Raw genomic sequence first — 15,929 nt, forward strand, 5'->3', positions numbered from 1 at the left:
GCCCTTATGCCTTCCAGTCCATTTTCTGTGTGTTGAAAATGGCGCAAGGGAGACATACGTTCACAGGAGGGTGACTGCTCTGGGATGTAAACTGTGCCATCGTTCCTTTGGTGATAGATGCAGAACAAACTGTCTCCCAGTTCGCAATTCTCACTCTCACACCTAAGGAAAAAGAAACATGCAGAAAAGAAAAAAATCCTCCTTTTTAGAAAATCCCCTTACGAATAGAGAGGGCATCCCCTCTTTCTTGACACACCTACCCAATAATTTCCAGTTTGACTGCCTATCTTGCCAGAAGGGAAAGAAGTTGAGATGTGTACAAGGTAGGCCTATTTCCCTCGCCGGAGTTTGCTTAGGATTCGTGGATTGCACAGACTGCCAGGGAGGCGATGATGGCAGGGAGGAGTTCTGATCAGTCGTGTGAAGGCTTTTGTTCGTCTGGGTGTAGCAAATGGGTCCACCGCCTGGTGCCCGTGGTGCCTCTGGGGGCAAGACCGAGGAGCCTCCAAAGAATCAGGCACCCAATGACTTGAAGACGCACTGTCAGCGCTGTGTCCATGTGCTAGGTCGAAGTTTCCCAGAGTCTTATCTTTCTTCCCCCGTTCGTGTTGCTCCCGAACACAGTGTCTTGGCTCTTCAGAAACTCTTTCAATCGTACTAATTCCCCCTCAAGGGATAGATGCCTGGATGTGGGTTTGGTCAGTCTTCCAGCGTGTCAAGCAGAGCCCGAAAGTCGATGTCGCCGAGGGAGAGCTTGAGTTGTGGAGGGTGCTCTGCCTGTGGATCCGCATTCAGAAAGGCTTGGGCCTCTCCCTGAAACTCTGGGACGGAGAGGATTTCATCTAAAAGGCTCATGGTTTTTTTGCAGTCTTGGTCCAGTGGACAAGATGACCCTTGAGCTGATTGTGCTGGCTCTTACCACAGGTGTGTCTCAGAGTGTCTGGGCTGCTGAAGTGTCTCTTGGGTAGGTTCCCATCTGGCAGTCACACCCTGGGCCACCTCACAGCCCCATTGCATGAAGGGAGATGTGACTCGCTGAGCCGGAACCTCCCATTACTTATTTGTATTGCCAGTCGGAGACGAGTAGTGGCCAAGCCATCCTGTCATGACAGTGTGTTCATTGTTATTCTGGCAATTTCTTGGGTATTGGGGCCAAGAGCCTGAGTATCCCACAGCCTCTCTCCTACAGTCGGTTCTATTGGGAAGTGATTTAAGTGTGTCTCCAGGGCCTTATAGTTCTCTTCTGTTTGCACAGCCAGGGTGGCTGGACCGTCATGATACCTGGTGTTTGGCTGACACAGCCCTGGGTGGGATCCTTAGAAAGAAGGGGTTTGTGGAACCCAAGGTGTACAGGTAGAATGGCTTGATTCCTGCTGGAAGGGCGGGAGAGTAGGCCATGATGAGACACACAGGGACAGAGGATAGGTTGCTTTGGTCAAGGTAAATCGTCACATGAGTCCGCTGAGTTGGGCTTTATGCAAGATCCACCCTCATCTGGTTATGATTTCAACTTTAATTGTTCTATTCATTAAACATCATTTAAAGTGCACTTTTCTCTGTGCCATGATCTATGTTACACCCTTGAACGAGGTATGTATTGCTGAGTAACAACCTACCCCAAATGTTAGTGGTTAAAACAACTTTGTGGATTAGTTCAGTTGTTTTGACCTAGGTCTCTCATGAGATGGCAGTCAGGCTGTCAACCATGGCTGCATTCACCTGAAGGCTGGGCTTGAGCTGGAGGATTACTTTCCAAATGACTTGCTCACATGACTGGCAAGTATGTGCAAGCTATCAACAGGAAGCCTTTTTTCCTTGTCATGATGCCTACTTCTGTGTCCTTATGACATTGTGGCTAGTTTCTCCCATAACAAGTAATCCAACAGAGCAGGGTAGACTCTACAATGTCTTTGTGAGCTCACCTTTGAGGGAACATTGCCGCGGTCACCGACTGGTTACAGAGGTCAACACTGATCAATGTGGGAAGGTGTACACTAGAGTCTAAGTACCAGGAGGTGAGAATCACTGGAGGCCATCTTGGAGGCTAGTTATCTTAGCCCTGGAGATTTGAAGGTGAACCAGCCTCAAAGTTGTTAATGTGTGTTTGCCTTTTCCGCTAATTGGGTAAGCAAATTCCTATAGGAGAGGTACCATTTAAAGAAATAAGCCTACTCATTACAACAGAATCTGCAAGACTTCCCCAATTCATTCTTCATTAGAGTATGCTAGCCTGTTACCTGACAACAACACGAGGCCAAGTCTCATTCTCCCCCCACAACCTCTCCTTAGTGAACTCTTAGTCATTGAGCACTCATTGTATACTTAATCATTCATGATCATTGAGCACCCATTTTAAGCTTAAGCATTATTTACGGAGATCACCCCAGTACAAGAAAAATCAAAGATTTTGGCTTCAACCTCCATTCACTTTTCTGACACCAGTCCCCATGTAATAGGATCCTAAACATACAAACAAACAAATTATAGCCACTGGATCAATTTTGAATCTTAGGGCTGTAGGGTCGCTATGTGTTGGAATATGATCCTATTGTCTAGGAAAGGCAAATCCCATTGTAAATCCTCCTCACGTGCTTTGGAGGCAGTTTTCTCTATAGCTATTCTTTCTCTACAAGTATTACTTTCCAAGGAAATTACATCTAACAGTATTATTATTACTGGTTAAGGACACTTGAAAGTAGTTTAGAGGGAGAAGGGGATTGAAGTAAATCAGGTTACTTTAGTTAAGGATTTGTAGATAAGTCAAGTTATTTCCTTTGAAGGAATAAAAAAGTGATTAGAGGAGAGACTAATAATAATAATAATAAACATTACTCTATGTCCAGCAGTATACTAAGAATTTGACTTGCATTAGTTTTTTTTTTTTTTCACGGCAACCTGACAAAGAATATCCAGAAGGATAAAAAGTAGAGAGAGAATATTATTTGACTATTAAAAAAAAAAAAAACTTCGAGTCTATTTCCACTTATAGCAACCCATAAATAGGATCCAGTAAATAATGCCCCTTTACTCTAAGTCCTGAACCAATCGAGCAGGTGGAGATCAAAATATGAGTCCCCAGAGTTAGATAAGCCTGCTCTCCCCTCAGCAGCACTGGCCCCACAGTCCTCCCCTGCACAGACAGCACCCTGCCTGCTGTGAAGTGAGGGCTACCTGCATGGAGAGATACCCCCCAATAGAAGGCTGAGGAAGGAGCTGAGCGATTATGCCCACTTGTTCCTTCCAACTTACTCTTCTCTGGGTGTGGAGGGAGGCCAAAACGATTACATTAACTGATGATCTTACACAGAAAAACATGGAAATAGAGGTTGCCCCCTAAGAAGTCATCTTGAAGGACTCTGATTCTTTTATAGGGGGAGGGTTTAGAGAAGACATAAGTCATTTAGGGATTGTGGAAGCCCTTGTAAATAAAGAAAAATTTAGTTGACAAGAATGAAATTTGTCTATTGTCCAAAAGAAGTACTTTTATATTCAGATTCAGGGAGAATTTGACTTGAGCATGGAGAAACTGTTTCCAGGGGGCTAGGGGAAGAGTATGAAGCCAAGATCACAGGAGCTAAAGGGAGAAAGTGCCTGTTTTCTGGAGAACTGAGGAAAGAGTGCCATCTTGCCCGCCCCTCTCCTTAGCGGACAGGGTGAGTTACGTTCTACAGGCAGCCTCTCACCACCACCCTGAGTTGCCATTCATGGGACGCTTTCCCCGTCTATGGATGATTTTGAAAATCTCTGTAGAAGTGAGCCTCCTGAGAAGGTGGGTGTTTGGAAGATCAGGTCTGGGGTGACGCGGATCCTGGGATGATGACCTTTTTTTTTTTTTAGTGATGATGCATTAGATATACACCTGATGCCAAACCAAGTTGTTTTTCAGTTTTTGTGTAAGTGTTCTCTGCCTTGATTGTGATCATCTCGGGGACATTTATTATCACTAGAATTTACAGGGTAGGAGAAGAAAAGAATGGAAGCGATTTAAGCTCGGGCCTCAGGCTCTTCCCACACCCCTGTTCTTGGCCATGCTCTGCCTTCCTGCCCTATCAGGCTTGGTTCTAATGGGGCAGACAAGGAACGATACACTCGCGAATGTGTGATGGGCTTGAGCTGTCTGGGCAGGAAGCACCCGAACTTACTTTCTCCAGAGCTGTTGTTAATAATAAAATAACCAACATTTAATGAGCACTTAAAATTCTAAGTGCTCTATGCATATTATCTCACTTAATCCTGACAACTACCTGATGGTATACAAAACCCAAACCAAATCCATTGCCGTGGAGTCCATCCCAATTACTAGAGCACCTATAGTACGAAATAGAACTGCACCATAGTGTTTGCAAGGAATGGCTGGTGGACGCAAATTGGGAACCTTTTAGTTAGCAGTATGAGCTCTTAATGATTGTGCCACCAGGGCTCCACCAGGGCACATAGGTGCCATTGTTATTGTTGTTGTTAGGTGCTGTCGAGTTGGTTCCGACTCAGTGTGACCCTATGTACAGTAGATTGAAACACTGCCAATCCTGTGCCATCCTCACAATCATCATTATGCTGAAGCCCATTGTTGCAGCCACTGTGTCGATCATCTTGTCAAGGGTCTTCCTCTTTTTTGCTGACCTTCTGCTTTACCAAGCATGATGTCTCTCTCCAGGGACGGATCCCTCCTGAAAACGTGCCCAAGGCATGTGAGACATAATCTCCTCAACCTTGCTTCTAAGGAGCATTCTGGTTGTACTTCTTTCAAGACAGGTTTTTTTGTTCTTTTGGCACTCCATGGTTTATTCAATATTCTTCTCCAACACCACGATTTGAAGGCGTCAGTTCTTCTTTGGTCTTCTGTGTTCATTGTCCAGCTTTTCACATGCATGTGAGGAGATTGAAAACACCATGCCTCGGGCAAGGCGCACCTTAGTCTTCAAGGTAATGTCTTTGTTTTTCAACACTTTAAAGAGATCTTCTACAGCACATTTACCCTAGCAATGTGACTTTTTGATTTTTTGACTCCTGCTTCCATGGGAGTTGATTGTGGATCCAAGTAAAATGAAATCCTTAACAAATTCAATCTTTTTTCTGTTTATCATGATGTTGCTTATTGGTCTAGTTGTGAGGATTTTTGTTTTCTTTATGTTGAGGTGCAATCCATGCTGAAGGCTGTGGTCTTTGATCTTCGTCAGTAAGTGCTTCAGGTCCTCCTCACTTTCAGCAAGGAAGTTTGTGTCATCTATATAACTCAGGTTGTTAATGAGTCTTAATCCAATTTTGATGCCCTCTTCTTCATATAGCCCATCAATCTGTATGCTGAGCTCTTTGTCTGAGAAGCTGGACCATGAGGATAAAATACTGATACACACCTTTCTTGACTTTAAACCATGCAGTATACCCTTGTTCTGTTTGAGTGACTGCCTCTTGATCTGTGTACAGGTTCCTCATGAGCACAATTAAGTGTTCTGAAATTCCCATTCTTCTCAATGTTATCCATAATTTGTTCTGGCTCACACACTCAAATGCCTTTGCATAGTCACTAAAACAGAGGTAAAAATCTTTGTGGTATTCGCTGTTTTCAGCCAGGATCCATGCGACATCAGCAAAGATATCCCGTGTTCCACCCCTTCTTCAGAATCTGGCTTGAATTCCTGGCAGTTCCCTGTCAAAATACTGCTGCAGCCACTTTTGAATGACCTTCAGCAAAATTTTACTTGGCAGTGGGTTTTTTTATATTAATATTGTTTGATAATTTCTGCACTCGGTTGTACCACCTTTCTTGGAAATGGGCATACATATGGATCTCTTCCAGTCAGTTGGCTAGGTAGCTGACTTCCAAATGTCTTGGCATAGACCGGTGAGCACTTTCAGTGCTGCATCTATTTGTCTCAGTTGGTATTCTCTCAGTTCCTGGAGACTTGTTTCTCACCAATGCCTTCAGTGCAGCTTAGACTTCTTCCTTCAGTACTATCGGTTCCTGATCATAGGCTATCTCCTGAAAAGGACTGAACATTGACAAATTCTTTTTGGTACAGCAACTCTGTGTATTCTCTCCATCTTCTATGGATGCTTCCTTCATCATTTAATATTTTCCCTGTAGAATTCTTCGATATCGCAACTCAAGGCTTGAATTTTTTCTTCGGTTCTTTCAGCTTGAGAAATGTCAAGTGTGTTCTTCCCTTTTGGTTTTCTATCTCCAGGTCTTTGCACATGTCATTATAATTCACTTTCTCTTTTTGAGTCGCCCTTTGAGATCTTCTGATCAGCTCTTTTACTTTATCATTTCTTCCTTTCACTTTAGTTACTGGACATTCAAAACAAGTTGCAGAGTCTCTTCTCACATTTATTTTGCTCTTTTCTTTCTTTCTGATCTTTTATATGATCTCTTTCTTCATGTATGATGTCCTTGATGTCATTCCACAACTCATCTGGACTTCAGGTGGAATATACCTAAGGTTGTACTTTGGCTCTCATGGACTTTTTCTAATTTTCTTCAGTTTCAACTTGAAGTTGCATATGAGCAATTGATGGTATGTTCCACAGTCACTCCCTGACCTTGTTCTTGCTGATGATATTGAGCTTTTCTATCATCTCTTTCCACAGATATAGTCAAATTGATTCCTGCGTGTTCCATCTGGGGATGTCCACGTGTATAGTCACCGTTTATGTTGATGAAAAAAGGTATTTGGAATGAAGAAGTCATTGGTCTTGCAAAAGTCTGCCATGCAATCTTTGGCTTCTTTTCTATCTCTGAGGTCATGTTTTCCAACCACCAATTCTTTTCTTTGTTTCCAGCTTTCATACTCCAATCACCACTAATTATCAATGTATCCTGATTGCATGTTCAATCAATTTCGGACTGCAGAAGTTGGTCAAAATCTTCAATTGTTCCATCTGTTGCATTATTGGTTGGTGCGTAAATTAAAATAATAGTTGTATTAACTCGTCTTTCTTGTAGGCATATGAATACTATCCTATCACTGGCAGCTTAGTACCTCAGAATAGATCTTGAAATGTTCTTTTGGATGATGAATGCAGTGCCATTCCTCTTCAAGCTGTCATTCCTGGCATAGTAGACCAATGATTGTCCAATTCAAAATGGCTAATACCAGTCCATTTCAGCTCACTAACACCTTGGATATTGATGTTTATGCATTCCACTTCATTTTTTATGATTTCCAATTTTCCTAGATTCATATTTCGTGCATTCCATGTTCCAATTATTATTGGATGTTTGCAGTTGTTTCCTCTCCATTTGAGACGTGCCACATCAGCAAGTGAGGGTCAGGAAAGCTTGACTCAAATTAACATCATACTTTACAGAGCAAAGTAGTTTCTCTTCAAATACTTTAGAATACAAGTCTCCCCCAACCGTCTTTTGAGTGCCTCCCAACCTGAGGGGCTATTCTTCCGGCACTATATCAGACAATGTTCCGCTGCTATTTATAAAGTTTTCACTGGCTAATTCTCTTCAGAAGTAGACCTCCGGGTCCTTTTTCTTAGTCTGTCTTATTCTGGAATCTTAGCTGAAACCTGCCTTTCCATGGGTGACCCTGATGGTGTTTGAATACCAGTAGCATATCTTCTAGTGTCACAGCAACATGCAGGTCCCTACAGTAAGACAAAGTGACAGACATGTGGAGGATAGACGTCATTACTATCCCCTGATTCAGATGACTAACCTCATCACCAGGGTGGCTCAGCAATGTGCCAGGGCCCCACAGCTCACAGGTGGTGGAGCTGGGACTCTAGCTCAGGTTGGTTGCTTCGAGAGCATATGCACCCGTGTTTTGCATCCGAGGCTCACTGATCATTCTCTATGTCCTCTGAAGTCATCTTTGTAGAATGCTAAAGCGTGGAAGAGTCTCAGAGATAAGCCTACCTCCTGTCATTTTAATTGTGATGAAAGGAAGACCCAGAAAGGCTGAGACACTTGGCCCTTCTTCCACCCTGGTTCCTGGCCACAGAGCAGGACTGGGATCCAGCCCTTCTCTCTTCAGAGCCAAGTCTGTTTCTACTACAAGGACTTTCCCTAAAACAAGCCTTTAATATGCTGTGAACAAAAGCTACTGAGATAATTTTAGTCATTTCTTCCAGCAGCAAGAAAAAACACGCTTCTGTTATAAGTCTTGCTAGGTGGGTATCTTGGCTTATTAATCTGGCTGTGGCTTGCGTCATAATATGCAGCTTTGCCACTCCCTGTTTAAGTCCTACAAAATCTAGGTACACATACTGATCATCTGTTTTGGAGTATGTCTAAGCAACGAAAATGGGAATATTTCAGGCAAATTTATTTATCTTAACGCTCAATCACAAAACCTGCATTTGTAGAGGGACAATCCTAGGGGAGGACTGGATGGCCCACAAAATTTTTCCATTCTTAATTTCTCTGCTTGTGATAGAAACTCTCGTCTCACCAGAGTTGTTCAAGAGGGTAGGAGAGAAAAGAAAGTCTCTATGACGTAAGTTCATCATCCAAGTTGGATGAGATATTCACAGCCAGTATAAAACAATGTTGCAGGAGCAGACGCAGAACCAGAAATCTGAACTGACAACACAGATTGTAAGCTGACTTTTTAATTGTCAGATATAGGGCAAAGAGAATAGTTTTATTTCCTCATAAGACTTTACATGTGAAAAAACATTCAGTAACTTTATTGGCACTACAACAAAAGTTATAATTTTTTTTGCAAGATTCTAATTTATCTAAATATGGAGGATCTGGTTTATAATGTGGAGTCTGCTCTCAATGTGTTTCCTGCTTCAAAAGCACATTTTCTTTTTTTTATTTTCTTTTTTGTACTTTAGATGAAGGTTTACAGAGCAAAGTAGTTTCTCTTTAGATAATGAATACACATATTGTTTTGTGACTTTGGTTGCCAACCCCACAACATGTCAACACTCTCCCTTTTTGACCTTGGGTTCCCCGTTGCCAGCTTTCCTGTCCCCTCCTGCCTTCCCATCCTTGTCCGTGGGCTGGTGGGTGCCTGTTTAGTCTCGTTTTGTTTTACGTGCCTGTCTAATCTTTGGATTGACACAGCGGCTACAACAGTGGGCTCCGGCATAACAACAATTGTGAGGATGTCGCAGGAGTGCGCAGCGTTTCATTCTGTCATACATGGGGTCGCTACAAGTGAGAACCAACTTGACGACACCTGATGACAATCTTTGGTTGAAGGTCGAACCTCAGGAATGACTGCAGTACTGAGTTAAAAGCGTGTCTGGGGACCATACTGTCTTCGTTTCTCTAGTCTCTGTCAGACTATATATGTGTGTGTGTGTGTATGCAAAATACATGCATACACAATACATTTTATGGTTATAAGTATATACATAACACATCAGCTATAGCTTTCTAAAGTCCCCTGGTTTACAGTAGACTGTATTCTGGCTTCAGAGTGACTGGCAAATGAAAACTATGTGCATATACATTTGCCAGCCCAGTGCTCCTTAATTTTACAATCTCTCAAGTTTTTACCTTGGAAACATTATTGGAATAACTTGCACTCTCGGGTATAGTTGTGGCTCTTATATCTGTAAATCACAGGCTTTTCTTTATTATTATTTTTTATAATTTATTTTATTTTTGATGTGGAGAATACATGCAGCAGAACATACACAATTCAACGATTTCTACAGTACAATTCAGTGACATTGATTACATTCTTCGAATTGTGCAGCCATTCACATCTCCTCCTTTTCTGAGTTGTTCCTCCCCAACAAGCTCCCTGCCTCCTAAGTTTGCTATCTAATCTTTCAAGTTGCTGTTTTCAATTTGATCTCATACGGATAGATCTTAAAACAGCACAATGCTCAAAGCAGTTAAGCTAAACTATTGTTTGGCTTTAAGAAGACTTCAGGGAACATTTTTGGTTTAAGGTTTAAGGTGTAAAGATAACCTCAGCCAATAGTTTTGCGGGTTCATCTATCCTCCATAGCTCCAGAAAATCTGGATTCCATGAGAATTTGAACTTCTGGTCTGTATTTTCCCCCTTTTGATTGAGATTTTTCTATAGAATCTTTGATCGAATTGTTCAGTAATGGTAGCTGAGCACCACCCATTTCTTCTGGTCTCATGGCAAAGGAGGCAGTTGTTCATGGAGGCAATTAGCCACACATGCCATTTCCTCCTCCTACTCCTGACTCTCCTTCCTCTGTTGCTCCAGGTAAATAGAGACCCATTGCTATACCTTGGATGGCCACTTGCAAGCTTTTAAGACCCCAGGCACTGGCACTGCTGTGCAATAAATTAGGAGGTAGAACAAAGGCACTAAACATGATATTAGGCCAATTGACTGGCATATCCCATGAAACCATGACCCTACACCTCCAGACCAAGAAACCAAATCCCATGAGGTGTTTGGTCGTACATAAGCAGCCTCAATAGCTACTCTTTTTTTTTTTTTTATCATTGTTATAAATATACCTACTACAAAACTTTTGACAATTCAACTTTTAACAAGTGTACAACTTATTGACAGCAATTACATTAACGGGCTCTGCAACCCTACCTTTAATCAATGTGGTCTTTCCATCACCGTAAACAAATGAGCAATATTTTCCTCTCCCCCTCCCTCCTGCCACTGGTTACCACCTATAAAGTTTGGTGTCTATATATTTGCCTTTTCTTTTTTATTGTGCTTTATGTAAAAGTTTACAAACCAAGTCTATCTCTCATACAAAAATTTATATACATCTTGCTGTATACTCCTAGTTGCTCTCCCCCTAATGAGACAGCACACTCCTTCCCTCCACTCTCTATTTTCATGTCCGTTCCACCAGGTTCTGACCCCTCTGCTCTCTCATCTCCCCTCCAGACAGGAGATGCTAACATAGTCTCATGTGTCTACTTGATCCAAGGAGCTCATTCTTCACCAGTATCATTTTCTGTCCCATAGTCCAGTCCAATCCCTGACTGAACAGTTGACTTTGGGAATGGCTTCTGTCTTGGGCTAACAGAAGGTCTGGGGACCATGACCTCCGGGGTCCTTCTAGTCTCAGTCGGACCATTAAGTCTGGTCTCTATGACAATTTGGGGTCTGTATCCCACTGCTCCCCTGCTCCCTCAGGGGTTCTCTGTTGTGTTCCCTGTCAGGGCAGTCATCGGTTGTTGCTGGGCACCATCTAGCTCTTCTGGTCTCAGGCCGATGCAGTTTCTGGTTTATGTGGTCCTTTCTGTCTCCTGGGCTCATAATTACCTTATATCTTTGGTGTTCTTTATTCTCCTTTGCTCCAGGTGGGTTGAGACCCATTGATGCATCTTAGATGGCAGGTTGCTAGCGTTTAACACCCCAGAAGCCACTCTCCAAAGTGGGATGCAGAATGTTTTCTTAATAGATTTTATTATGCCAATTGACTTAGACGTCCCCTGAAACCATGGCCCCCAAACCCACACCCCTGCTATGCTGGCCTTTGAGGCATTCAGTTTATTCAGAAAACTTATTTGTTTTTAGTTTAGTCCGGTTGTGCTGACCTCGCTTGTATTGTGTGTTGTCTTTCCCTTCACCTAAAATAATTCTTATCTACTATCTAATTAAAGGATCACGATTAAGTGTTCCTGAATTCCCATTATTCGCAATGTTATCCATAATTTGTTATGATCCACACAGTCAAATGCCTTTGCATAGTCAATAAAACACAGGTAAACATCCTTCTGGTATTTTCTGCTTTCAGCCAGGATCCATCTGACATCAGCAATGATATCCCTGGTTCCACGTCCTCTTCTGAAACCGACCTGAATTTCTGGCAGTTCCCTGTCGATATACTCCTGCAGCCACTTTTGAATGATCTTCAGCAAAATTTTGCTTGTGTGTGATATTAATGATATTGTTCTATAATTTCCACATTTGGTTGGATCACCTTTCTTGGGACTAGGCATAAATATGGATCTCTTCCAGTCAGTTGGTCAGAAAGCTGTCTTCCATATTTTTTGGCATAGACGAGTGAGCACCTCCAGCGCTGCATCTGTTTGTTGAAACATCTCAATCGATATTCCATCAATTCTTGGAGCCTGTTTTTCTCTGATGCCTTCAGAGCAGCTTGGACTTCTTCCTTCAGTACCATCAGTTCCTGATCATATGCCACCTCTTGAAATGGTTGAACATCGACTAATTCTTTTTGGTATAATGACTCTGTGTATTCCTTCCATCTTCTTTTGATGCTTCCTGCATTGTTTAATATTTTCCCCATAGGATCCTTCACTATTGCAACTCGAGGCTTGAATTTTTTCTTCAGTTCTTTCAGCTTGAGAAGCACCAAGAGTGTTCTTCCCTCTTGGTTTTCCATCTCAAGCTCTTTGCACATGTCATTATAATACTTTACTTTGTCTTCTTGAGCCGCCCTTTGAAATCTTCTGTTCAGTCCTTTTACTTCATTAATTCTTCCTTTTGCTTTAGCTGCTTGACGTTTGAGAGAAAGTTTCAGAGTCTTCTCTGACATCCATCTTGGTCTTTTCTTTCCTGTCTTTTCATTGACCTCTTCCTTTCTTCATGTATAGTGTCCTTGATGTCATTTCACAACTCGTCTCGTCTTTGGTCACTAGTGTTCAATGCGTCAAATCTGTTCTTCAGATGGTCTCTAAATTCAGGTGGGATATACTCAAGGTCATATTTTGGCTCTTGTGGACTTGCTCTGATTTTCGTCAGTATCAGCGTGAACTTGCATATGAGTAATTGATGGTCTGTTCCACAGTCGGCCCCTAGCCTTGTTTTGACTGATGATACCGAGTTTTTCCATCGTCTCTTCCTACAGATGTAGCCAATTTGATTTCTGTATGTTCCATCTGGTGAGGTCCGTGTGTGTAATCGCCATTTATATTGGTGAAAGAAGGTATTTTCAATGAATAAGTTTTTGGTCTTGCAAAATTCTATCATTCAATCTTTGGCATTGTTTCTATCACCAAGGCCATATTTTCCAACCACTGATCCTCCTCCTTTGTTTCCAACTTTTGCATTCCAGTCAGCAGTGATTATCAATACATCTTCTTCATCTTTGGCCCTAGTGGTTGGTGCATAAATTTGAATAATAGTCATATTAAGTGGTCTTCCTTGTAGCCATATGGATATTATCCTATCACTGACAGTATTGTACTTCAGGATAGATCTTGAAATGTTCTTTTTGATGATGAATGCAACACCATTCCTCTTCAAGTTGTCATTCCCAGCATAGTAGACTATGTGATTGTCTGATTCAAAATGGCCAATACCAGTCCATTTCAGCTCACTGATGCCTAGGATTTCGATGTTCCATTTTATTTTTGACGATTTCCAGTTTTCCTAGAGGCATTCGACTGTGTGGATCATAACAAATTATGGACAACATTGTGAAGAATGGGAATTCCAGAACACTTAACTGTGCTCATGAGGAACCTTTACATAGATCAAGAGGCAGTTGTTTGGAGAGAACAAGGGGATACTGATTGGTTTAAAGTCAGGAAAGGTGTGCGTCAGGGTTGAATTCTTTCACCATACCTGTTCAATCTATATACTGAGCAAATAATCCGAGAAGCTGGACTATATGAAGAAGAACGGGGCATCAGGATTGGACGAAGACTCATTAACAACCTGCATTATGCAGATGACACAACCTTGCTTGCTGAAACCACTTACTAATGAAGATCAAAGACCATAGCCTTCAGTATGGATTGCACCTCAACATAAAACAAAAATCCTCACAACTGGACCAATGAGCAACATCATGATAAACGGAGAAAAGACTGACATTGTCAAGGATTTCATTTTACTTGGATCCACAATCAACAGCCATGGAAGCAGCAGTCAAGAAATCAAAAGACTCATTGCACCGGTAAATCTGCTGCAAAGGACCACTTTAAAGTGTTAAAGAGCAAAGATATTACCTTGAAGACTAAGGTGAGCCTGACCCAAGCCATGGTATTTTCAGTTGCATCATATGCATGTGAAAGCTGGATAATGAATAAGGAAGACCAAGAAGAATTGATGCCTTTGAATTGTGGTGTTGGTGAAGAATATTGAATATGCCATGGACTGCCAAAAGAACGAACAAATCTGTCTTAGAAGAAGTACAACCAGAATGCTTCTTAGAAGCAAGGATGGCGTGACTGCATCTTACATACTTTGGACATGTTGTCAGGAGGGTGTCAGTCCCTGGAGAAGGACATCATGCTTGGCAAACTACAGGGTCAGCGGAAAAGAGGAATACCCTCAATGAGGTGAATTGACACAGTGGCTGCAACAATGATCTCAAGTATAACAACGATTGTAAGGATGGCACAGGACCAGGCAGTGTTTCGTTCTGTTGTGCATAGGATCGTATGAGTTGGAACCGACTCGATGGCACCTAACAACAACAACAGATGGCCACTTGCTAGTGTTTAAGACCCCAGATGCCATTCACCAAAGTGGGATGCAGAATGTTTTCTTAATAGATTTTATTGTGCCAGTTGACCTAGATTTTCCCTGAAACCATGGTCCCCACCCCCCGCCCCTGCTACTCTGGCCTTCAAAGAATTTGATTTATTCAGGAAACTTCTCTGCTTTTGATTTAGTCCAGTTGTGCTGACCTTTCCCGTATTGTGTGTTCTTTCCCTTCACCTAAAATAGTTCTTGTCTACTATGTAATTAGTGAATACCCCTTTCCCCCTCCCTCCCCAACCTTGTAACCATCAAAAAGTATTTTCTTCTCTGTTTAAACCATTTCTTGAGTTCTTATTATAGTGGTCTCTCATACAATATTTATCCTATTGCAACTGACTAATTTCACTCAGCGTAATGCCTTCCAGATTCCTCCATGTTACGAAAGTTTCACAAATTCATTATCGTTCTTGGATGATGAATGGTATATTCCATTGTGTGAATATACCATAATTTATTTATCCATTCATCCATTGATGGGCACCTTGGTTGCTTCCATCTTTTTGCTATTGTAAGCAGTGCTGCAATGTACGTGGGTGTGCATGTATCTGTTCATGTAAAGGCTCTTATTTCTCTAGGATATATTCTAAAGAGTGGGATTGCTGGATAAAATGGTAGTCCTATTTCTAGCTTTTTAAGGAAGTGCCAAATCAATTTCCAAAATGGTTGTACCATTTTACATTCTCACCAGCAGTGTGTAAGTGTTCCAGTCTCTCCACAAGCTCTCCAACATTTATTATTTTGCATTTTTTTGGATTAATGCCTACCTTGTTGGAGTGAGATGGAATCTGATTGTGGTTTTGATTTGCATTTCCCTAATGGGTAATGACTGTGAGCATTTCCTCATGTATCTATTAGCTACCTGAATGTCTTCTTTAGTGAAGTGTCTGTTAGGTGCCTGAGTATCTTCTTTGGTGAAGTGCCTGTTCATGTTCTTTGCCCATTTTTTAATTGGGTTATTTTATTATTGTTGTCAAGTTTTTGCAGTATCATGTAGATTTTAGAGATCAGAGACTGATCGGAAACGTCACAGCTAAAAACTTTTTCCCTGTCTGTAGGTTGTCTTTTTACTCTTTTGGTGAAGTTTTTGGATGAGCATAGGGTGTTGGATTTTTAGGAGCTCCCAGTAATCTAGTTTCTCTTCTGGTGTTTGTGTATTGTTAATAATGTTTCGTATACTGTTTATGCCATGCATTAGGGCTCCTAGCATTGTCCGTATTTTTTTCTTCCATGATCTTTATCATTTTAGATTTTACACTTAGGTCTTTGATCCATTTTGAGTTCATTTTTGTGCATGGTGTGGGGTATGGGTCTGTTTCATTTTTTTGCAGATGGACATCCAGTTGTGCCAGAGTCATTTGTTAAAGAGACTGTCTTTTCCCCATTTAACTGACTTTGGGCCTTTGTCAAATATCAGCTGCTCATATATAAAAAACAAACAAACAAACAAAAAAACCAAACCCAGTCCCGTCGAGTTGATTCCGACTCATAGCGATCCTATAGGACAGAGTAGAACTGCCCCAAAGAGTTTCCAAGGAGTGCCTGGCAGATTTG

General features: G+C 41.8%; 1 pseudogene; it reads left to right on the forward strand.

The window, feature by feature from the left end:
- Positions 1 to 451: 451 nt before the first annotated feature.
- The window catches only part of LOC100668827 (nuclear factor interleukin-3-regulated protein-like), a 54,875-nt pseudogene continuing 39,397 nt past the window's right edge, over positions 452 to 15,929 (forward strand).

Source organism: Loxodonta africana, chromosome 1, assembly GCF_030014295.1.
Source record: "Loxodonta africana isolate mLoxAfr1 chromosome 1, mLoxAfr1.hap2, whole genome shotgun sequence".
Lineage (NCBI taxonomy): Eukaryota > Metazoa > Chordata > Mammalia > Proboscidea > Elephantidae > Loxodonta > Loxodonta africana.